Below are 10,889 nucleotides of genomic sequence, written 5' to 3'. Positions count from 1 at the left end.
CCACCAAAAAACCATAGAGCATGGGCCCATTAGAAAACCTAAGACTGTGGGCCCACTTTCCAAATTATTATCACTACTCAACTTTTTATTCTCCTAGTCTTTTATATCTACTTACTATAATCTATTCTTCCATTATTAAGCATTTTTTCCCATAAAGAAATAGGGAATGACCGTGAAATAGGCCAAATGTTTAGAAGCAAGGGGTCCCACTGACACCTGAGCCAACTGGGAGTTTTCCTGGTATCCCAGTGGGCCAGTCTGACACTGTAATTGTTGGCTATTAAATGGGCCTTTGAGGAATGGAAACACTTGTTGGAGGGGGCTAAACATGCTATCGCACTTTACACTGAACATTAAATTCTTTTATACATTGAGTCACCAAAGCATTTGAACCCAAGACAGCCAGATGGGCTCTATTCTTTACCAAATTTCATTTTGCTTTAACTTACAGGCCTGGCACACTCTCTAGGAGCTTTGAATCAAGCCTGTCTGAACCTTTAGAGTGTGTTTCTATTATTCCTAAGGAGATGATTGTGGCATTTTAAGGGTCAGATCTTGCCACACTTTTATCTCAGGTACAAACTTCGTCTCCTGGGGAAACTCCTTCTGGGAGATTTTTTTGTTCCTGAAAATTTTGGGAAGTAGGTATTCAGTGAAGCTCACAATTCTAAAATAGCAGGACATCCTGGTATTACCAAAACTACTGCTTTGTTATCCCAAAATGTTTAGTGGCCCTCATTTAAACAAGATGTACAAAGTTTTATCATTGCTTGTCCTGTTTGTCAAACATCAAAATCTTCTCGGAATTTATCACAAGGTTTGTTAAAGACTTTTGTTTTATGAATTGTTTATTTCTAACATTTTTAGACTGCATGGTTTTCCAATCAATATTGTATCTGACAGGGGAGTACAATTTGTTTCTAAGTTCTGGCAAGCCTTCTGTTCTGTAGTGGGGATCAATTTATAATTTTCCACTGTATACCATTCTCAAACCGATGGTCAAATGGAGAGAGTTAATCAGTCACTTGAACAATTCTTAAGATGCTATGTTGCTGATAATCATAGGCTGAGTTGTTGCCTTGGACAGAATTTGCCTATAATAATGCATCTCATGCATCCACTGGTCAATCTTCATTTTTTATTGTTAATGGTTTGCATCTGAAGGCTTTTTCCTTCTGTGGTCGTTTATCCTCTGTACATTCTGTTAATGCTTCTATAACTCACTTTGCTAAGATTTGGTCTGGGGGGCATGATTCCCTTTCAGCAGCTACAGTCACTCAAAAGATAGCAGCCAAATCCTTAGGGAGGCACCTAAATATCAGGTGGGAAATGTGGTCTGGTTAGCCACAAAGAATATTAAACTTAAGGTTCCTTCTCTCAAGTTTGGTCTCATGTTTATTGACCCTTCAAACTACCTGACAATTTCAAAATCTCTAACTCTTTCCATGTTTCTCTCTCTCATACCGGTACAACAGCAATCTTTTCCTCCTCCAGTGTTGATCGAAGGCCAGCCCGAATTTTTAATCAAGAGACTCCTTGACTCTCTCCTTGTGCGGGGTAAGTTACAGTACCTAGTACAATGGGAGGGATACAGTCCTGAGGAAAATTCTTGGGTTCCTGTTTGTGATGTCAGGGCTGATCGTCTCAGGAAACAATTCCACCTCAAATTTCCTGACAAATCTGAAGGTCCGGTGGCCCCTCCTCGAGGGGGGAGTAATGTGAGGACTCACCCTGGTGGTCTAGAGGGCCAGCAGGGACGCCCTCCGCACCTTTGGTGGGGACACCCGCCACATTAATCCTTTTTCCTCAAGCGTCACTTCCCTATGGCACGTGGTTGCTAACTTCCAGGTATTGGTGTGTCACGAGGGCCATGACACAAATTTTTAATATTTAAAGGGGATTTCAGCACAAACTCATTGCCCTTTGTTAGGTCTACTTGCTAGTATCCTGAGTGTGTTTGATTCCTGGTTTTAATCCCTGCCTGTCTGATTATTCTGTCAATATTGACCCTAATATCTGACTCCTGACTGCTTGACTATTGTACCAGTTTTGAACCTTGCCTGTCTGACTATCCTTGAACTCTGCTTGCACTGACCCGGCCTGTCTGATCTTGCTTGTACTCTGCCCGCAACGACCCTGGCCTGTCTGACTACGCTTTTGTCTATTCCAAGAACTGTACCTTCCGTCCAAAGACTTTATAACGATCGTGCCTCTTTGCTTGTCCAGAACTGTAGCTTGGCTCCTCTCTTATTATGACCTGGCGGCATCCAATAAGCGGAAGGCTCCTCCCGAATTGAAAGCAACTGCTTCAGGTGGAAGCAGAGCCAAGACCAGGGACCGTAGCACCTGTTCTGGATTTAGGGAGCCGATAGTGACAAAAGAAGGGTATGGGACCTCCTAATGCATAACACAAGTCATCTCTTTTGAAACTGCAGAGATAAACATTGTTTAATTGGCAAGGAAATTAGAAGAAGGAAACCATATTTATCCTGTGTAGTAAGTCTTGCATAATATGATGAAGGATAATCAACCCACACTGTACAAAGACTAAAAACAGCCTCATTATTATTTACAAACAACGATGAATTAATATGTTGTTTTGCTCCACTGAAGGTGAAAAAGTGCAAATTGCATTGAAGCCAATGAGCTTCTTCTATGGCAATTCTTTCAAGCTGCTCAACTTTTTACAATACATTGGATTTCTACAGGCATTTTTTCATTACCAAACCTGGCAAAGACGTTCACCCATCACTATTTGCAACCCTTGAGATAAACTAATCTTTCATTGTTCCTTTTATTCGATTGCATTCCTTTCATAATATATACCTTTCTAAAAACCATGTTTTATTGTTTCAAAAAATGGATTGGAAGATCAAGTTTCCAGTTAGAATTTCACCAGTTTCTCCAAATGTATCTTGCTAATTCACTATTCAGCTCACTATTCGTCACTATTGACCTGTTTACATTTTGAGGAACATGTGAATTTCAGGTAACTGAGTCTAATCTTTTCTATAATTAATAAATTATATGGAAATCCAGAAGTTAACTTTGTGTGTGCATGTGTAGGTACCATATGATATACAAATGCATTTGTTAGAACCACTCCTAAATATTCAATGGGCTGCTTAGAAAAGCATATTTCATAATGTACACAGTTTGACATAACTAGGAACCATACAGTAGGTGTTGACTATTGCAACTGCAAAACTTTAGTGAGGTTGCTAATATTAGCAAAAAGGGTTGATCATTTTGCTGTACATTATTTATTTTCCCTGATTGATATTATTATTGAATAAAATATTAAGCGTGTTTGATTAAATTATATTATCTAATGTGGACAAATGTTGAAGAACAGTCGACAGGACAGTTTCACTGTTTCACTTTACTATGAAGTACAATCTGGCAAGGACATTAGTCTGCATATTTATGCAGTTTATTGATATATTAAATACTCTTAGGGGCAGATTTAAGACTGTTTGGAGTTGAAATGCTGCCAAACTATGTATTATTTAAAGAAGCCCACTTGGAGAAAAATATCTCATCTAACAGTGTTTTTTCCCCCGAAACCTCACATGAATTCCTTAACAAAAGGCTTAAGTGATTTTAATTTGCAGTAGCCCTTAAAGGAGAACTAAAGCTTAACTAAAGAAGTAGGCTAGAAATGTTGTATACTATGTTACTGGCTTCTGCACCAGATGCCCCCAATAGCCCCCCATCTTCTTATCTGCTGATTCACTGCACATGCTCAGTGCTGCTGTCAGTTGCTTAGCTTAGGGACCGACTCACAATATACAGTACATGTAGAATATAAATGTCACAATATAAGGCTAATTAGTAATTCATACAGATAATTACTACATGGCAGCACAGAGCGCTAATAGCATAATAATTTAATAATCAGCCTTGTACCATCATCTTATGTTACAGGCCAACCTCATTTTCTGCTTGATAATTTGCTATAACCTCTAAGCTTAGATTTTCAACTGCTGCTCAGAGCCCACTGAGCCCATGTGAGTGTCACAGAAACTTTCCAAGATGGTGACTCCCTGTGACAAGTTTGAAGTCCTGGATCATTGCTGCTATTGAGAAGCTGAAACTTTAGGCAGGTGCAATAAGTTCAGTATATGAAATATGACATTTTTAGCCATATTAATTTTTAGGGTTTAGTTCTCCTTTAAACCATAGGTTAAGCTGATCATCACATTTTTATACAAACAAATAAAGATAAACTATCTATTTTATAGAGATAAGTTTTTCTTTCATTTTCAAATGTGTATTTGTAGCAGACTGGTTGTAATGTTCACTTCATTTTACTATTTTTTTTAAAATAATTTACTCTTCAAAACAGAAAATAAGATTTGGTAAATATTTAACCCACTGACTAGCACCCATTTTAATGCTTATCAAGAATTATATTGCTCTTGATGGTCCCAATATGCACCTGTATACAGTACATACTGTACACTAATAGATGCTATTATACTACGGTGTTGGGTGCATTAAAAACATAGTATTTTAGCTGGTAGAAAAGTTTCCTTTTTCATTGGGCACTACATACTGTACCTTACTGTATCTACATTAGGACATCCTGTAGTCCCACAATCCCATTTAGTGGGAAGAGACTTTGGGTAGAAAGACTGAATGGTTGCCAGACTTTTTGGGTCACATCACTCCTTTAAAGTCCAACATTAAGGGTGTTACTTACTAAACTCTGAATGCAAAAATCCCGAAAATTTGTGATTTATTTTTATAAAACTGGACTTTTAAAATAATCACTTTTCTGAATTTATTAATCTCAGAGGATGGAAAAAGAATCAGAAAAGGCATCTCAGACCTGTTGAGGAGTATGTAGTGGAAAATGTTGAGATAAAATCAGATTTTGATAAATAAACCCCTTAGTCAAGTACCCCCTTAATTTAAATTTTGCAAAGCAAATGACTGTTCAACTCATAGGGGTCAAATATGTCAACTCTCATTTATCTGGTCTGCATGTTGCACCACCCCCAGCCACTGCTCCAGGCGGATTAGCCCACAGTTCTACTGCTTTGCTCTCTTTCTTTCTCTCTCACTCGTTCTTTTTTTTTCTCTATATATTCAGCTGGACCTATGCACTCCAAAAATTGTCCTGGTGCTGCCGAATATAAGCTACTATACTGTATATACTAAGTAGATAGAACCAGACCAGCCAAAGACCCATATTGGAAGAACTGCAGATTAGAAGCATAATTTAAGAGCCACTGTAAATGTTGTGTATGTTAACATAAAGTGAATAAAGTATATAATATAATAACGTGTACGATTTGCATCACTTTTAGTAACTTATAGATACCAAAGGGCAGGTAGCACTGGTCTGCTATTTGAAACCTGTTTGTTTCTAAAGTTTACAAGACTAAACAAACTTTCCATCTTTTTTTTTACTTTACTGTCTTGTCAAATGTTCATTTGGTCTTTCCAGCACCCTTAATTGTGCTAAAGGTGCTATTCTGTACACACACACACGTGAATGCCACATTACTTTCTGAATCTAAGAGCTAAGATATCTTTTCATGTGATTATTATTTAATGGAAACAAACTATGAAGAAGCATAACAAGTTTATATATTGTAGAATGTTCTGTCTGAGTGTGTCACCTTCATGTGAAAACAACAATTCAATGTGTTATAATAAACTGTGAATGAGCCAGGAAATGAAGAGTAGGTGAGTCGCAGCAGGTGATAGACATGTAGAAAAATAGCAAACTTATCTATTTATTTGTATTTAGCCTTTCTTAAATATCATGATTTTATACTTACAAAATATTTGCAAAAAAGGACATTTTTTAATGGTCTTCTTTACTTTTATTGTTTGATTAAATTACAATCTGACATAAAATAAAGAGCTTCAGCTAATCTCTATAAAGCAACGCATGCACCTGCCATAAACAACCTCTATTAGTTTTTAAATTTTATTGCCACATCACTGCACTGAGGTGCAATAAACATTCAAAGTCATCTTTAAAATTACCCAAGAGTAAACAGAAACTGTCCACTATAAGAGTGGATCAATATTCTCAAGGAAGACTTAACTATTGTTAAACGGTTTAGCAAAGCACTGTATAAAAGCTACATAGAATACCATTTCTTTGATAACCTGTGCAATTCTGTTTATACAGTATCATACTAGTCACACATACTAACAAAATAAGATATTATATAATGCTGTTATTGCATAGCAAAAGCAGACTAAGTAAATAAAATACACATATCTATTGTGCAAAATGCAGGCCCAGAAAGTTAGCTATGGTTAAAGAACAAGGGAGAAAAAAGATCAAAAGTGAACATAAGCTAAAGTAACAATATAAATATTCACTAAAGTTTAGAGAACTGTCATTTTTTTTATTTTCTTTTTCTGTTTATTTTTCTATACAAATATCTACACATGGTACTAAAAGGTAGAACATCCCCAATAAGTGTCCAACATAGTTTTCCTTTGTTGGTTTACAGTACAGTTTGTGTCCTCTTAATGATTTAGCTTCAAATTAAATCTCTTCATTGTCTGAAACATTTTCAAACACCAAGCTATAGTATAACAACTTTATAAATGCAACTTTGCAAACCCAGGTGGAAGAAGAATGTGTTTACTTGCCCTGTAGGCATCAAAGGATTCAGTAGGTGTCAATGTCAACTAAATGCTTTCAAAAAATCATCTTTAAAACAATGACGGGTGTATGGTGTCAAATTGATCTCATCATATGTGTTTATATAAAAGAGACAGCAATTTTTTTAAACTTTTGAGGTCTGACATTGTGTGTGCTTTTTTCCCACTAGATTTTCAGTGTATTCATTTATATGTTATATGTATTTTACATTTAGTTGTTAAACCATGTCTATACCATTAAAATACAGTAAGTGCAATACATATTTTAACTAGAAGAAAACAGTCAATTGGTTTATTTGCTGAAATCATATGACTTCTCAGAGGATGTTGTAACAGTCTCACCTTGGAGCATTCTTTCTTGTCTTTAAAAATCATGGTTAATGTATCTGAAGTACTTGAGACTGCTATCCAGAGTGTCCAGATGAAAACCAGAGTTAATATATATATAGAAAAATATATATATGCACACAAGGACTCAAAGGGGCGGTTAAAGAAAGTGGGTAATTATAGCTCACCACAGTAAAATTCCACCACTCTCTATTACAATGGGATTTTTAGAGGAATATTTATCAAATGGAGAACTGACCTATTTGTCACCCATTTACAAATATGCCTCTAGAAATTGCATAGGAACGTAGAGAGAGTGGTGAGATTTAATTTCACACTTTGATCTGCCCCATAGTGTGGAACTTGATTTCAAGCAAATTGTAACCAATAAAAACATGCTCAGAAACAAGTACAAAGTGCTATAAAATAACGTGTATGTGTTACAAGTGTATATATATATATATATATATATATATATATATATATATATATATATATATATATATATATATATATATATATATATATAATATATATATATATATATATATATATTATATAGATATATATATATATATATATATATATATATATTTTTTTTTTTTTAATAAAACAAAATTGAGAAGGGCCAGAACTGTATTAATGTTCACAATCATGAGAGTTAACTAATGCAGTAAGCTTCATGAAAGTTTAGAATTATTTGACATGCATGGCACCTATATGCCAGATCAGCTTTTGTGCAAACAGATAAGTCAATACTTTTTAAATCAAAGGAACAGAGGATGGTTGAATGGCAAAGATTGAAAATTTATTTTTTTCAAAAAGAGGTCGCATGAGTTAGAAACAATAGAATACGGCTATATATTAACAGTGATATATATGTGCCGTTTGCATTTGAGCATGTTTTTAAAATTCTTGGAGCACATCAATGTCAGTAGAACCCAGGAGGTGCTACGCAGGCACCCAAGAAGAAAAAAAATACATCAGGCACAATTATACCAATTATATTCACATGACTATATAAGGGTCCTAAAAAGCACTATAATCTTAGGGGCAGATTTATTAAGGGTCGAATTGAAAATTCTAATTTTTGAAAGAAAAAAAAAATATGGTCAAAACCATCAAATTCGACTAGAGAATTAACCAAACTTAAATTTGAATTTGATTTTTGAGATTTATCAAAGGCCCTTTAAGAATCAAATTTGACTATTCGCCACCGAAAAACCTGACAAATTTAAGTATCAGTCAATGGGAGAGGTCCAGTGACCAATTTGAAGATGTTTGCAGCCTTCCTGAAAAGATTTTTTGATGATTTGCATATTTTTGTTTAATATATAACCCCCAATCAAATTTAGAGTAAAATGGAATTCATGTGAGTTACAAAAAACCTCACGTGAATTCTAAATTTGACCCTTTATAAATGTGCCCTTTAAAATGTACTAAACTCTGAATGCAAAAATCACAAAAAAAAACTCAGAGAAGGGAAAAGTCCAAATCTGAAAATCCGGCATCTCAGACCTGTCAAGGTTGCATATAAGTCAACGGTGATTTTTTGATGTGGGCTGGGTTTTCGGGTGAATTTTTGATGTGCGCTGAGTATTCGGGTAAAAATTCAGAAAAAATCATGAAAATCGTGAAAATCAGATGAAAAAATCGAAAAAATTCGTGAAAATCTGATTTTTTTTACTGCAAATAAAATTTTCGAGAAAGTGTAATAATAAATAAGCGTAAAAAATCCGAGCGGATTTGATCTGAGTTTGTAGCAGAAAATATTGAGAATCGGACTTTGATAAATAACTCCCTTAGTGATGTCTTTACAGAATTGGTTCTCTTATCTTCTTCTTGCACTGACTTTGCAAGTTAAAGGGGTTCTGAATTCAAAAAAACAAAAAATATATTTTTGGGTTTTCCACCCAAAAATAAACATAGCACCAATTGCCATGCTTTACACATTTTGCACCGTTTCATGTTTGTTATGTTTCTTACTCTGACCTGACGTATAGGGGGCAGAGTTATCAAGGGTCAAATTTGAAATACTTGAAATTCAAATTCAAAAAGACCAACCAAAGGTTTTTTTTGCCGAATAGGTTCATTTTCGATCAAATTCAAATTATATTAATCTAAGTAATAGCGCATTCGAATTGCACTATTCAAAGTTTTTCCCCAAAACAAACTTTGATTTTTCAAAGTCCACCAATTGACACCAAATAAGTTCTAGGTGGTCCCCCATAGGCTAAAACAGCAATTCGGCAGGTTTTAGATGGCGAATGGTCGAGGTACACAAAAATTAGCTCAAAATAAGAATTTTTTTAAACTAGAATTTACATTTCGACCTTTGATAAATCTGCCCAATACTGTATTCATAGTAATGTTCTGACAGCTGACAGCTGTGCTGCTTAGAAGGCAGTATAAAAATTGCTTTTATTTGGCCTTGCAATAGACCTCTATTTCTGAATGGTACAAAATGTTTATTTTTGGGTGGAGAACCCAAAAATCTATTTTTGTGTTTTTGACTTTAGAACCCCTTTAATTTACAGTACTTTGCTGGAATCATTGTCATGAGAGGAAATGAAACAATGTAAACAATACATTAAAGGGAATGCCCGACCTACTAAAAAGACATCCTGTTTTTAAAGCCCTTACAAAGTTTTCCTACAAATATATTGCTACTGTAAAAATTTAAATAAAAACTTTACTTAGTAAAATCTATTATCTGTACATTCCTTTATTTAATTAATTAATGCATTCAATGCTACATATTTTACATTACTTTTACATTAGAGTCTGTAAATAAAAACTGTTAACAATAACGTTTTCTTCTGTCTTAAGATGTACTGAGTTTGCTAAAAAGAATCTATTTTATGAAAAGCTGAGCAAATCAATATATCATTTGCATGTACTGTATATACATTATCAAATGCTATCTTCAACCAACTAATTTCCCCTAAAACCCAACACTGTGGGGCACATTTATCAATGGTCGAATATCGAGGGTTAATAAACCTTTGAATTCGACCCTCGAATTTAAATCCTTCTAATTCGAATATCGAATTTGAAGGATTTAGTGAAAATCCTTTGAACGATCGAAGTAAAAATCATTCGATCGAAGATAAAATCCTTCGATTCGAACGATTTATGCGATTGATCAAAGGATTTTTCTTAGATCAAAAAAAGGTTAGAAAAGTGCTGGGGAAGGTCCCCATAGGCTAACATTGTACGTCGGAAGGTTTAAACTGCCCAAGTATGTAGTCAAAGTATTTTTCAAAGAGGCAGTACTTCAACTATCGAATGGTCTAATAGCCAAACGATTTTTAGTTTGAATCGTTCGAATCGAAGTCGAAGGTCGTAGTAGCCTATTCGATGGTCGAAGTACCCAAAAAAATACTTTGAAATTCAAAGTTTTATTTCATTCGAATCCTTCACTCGAGCTTAGTAAATGTGCCCCTGTGTATCTGAATTATATGCTCTCTGAAAATAAAGAGAAATCCACATGATACACTCTTGTAAAACACTTTGAATTGGATTTAAGGGAAAGATGAATAGCAAAATTTAAATTAGATGAGAAAATAAGTTTTTAATTAGAAATCATGAAACATCTTGTCTCTCTATTACATAAACTGAATTTTTTAGATTAAAAATATTAACAGTACCAAAATGTCTCTCTACAAAGAGAAAATTTTATAAACTGAGAAATTTTTATATTATTTATGAGCATAGCCTAATAGCATGTACTATGTGTGAAGATACTGTATATTTCATTTAGGGTTGTACAATTTTATAATAGATTGGAACTTTAGAGGAAAATATATCTTAATTTAATATCTAAAATAAAAATGATCATTGTTGTTACCGTTTAATAAAGAACACATTATTGATTGCTATTATTCATTTATATTTCACATTTCTGGGCTTATTATCAAAAATCT

This window comes from Xenopus laevis, chromosome 3S (assembly GCF_017654675.1).
Source record: "Xenopus laevis strain J_2021 chromosome 3S, Xenopus_laevis_v10.1, whole genome shotgun sequence".
Taxonomy (NCBI): Eukaryota; Metazoa; Chordata; class Amphibia; order Anura; family Pipidae; genus Xenopus; species Xenopus laevis.
Note: the sequence above shows the minus strand (reverse complement) of the source record.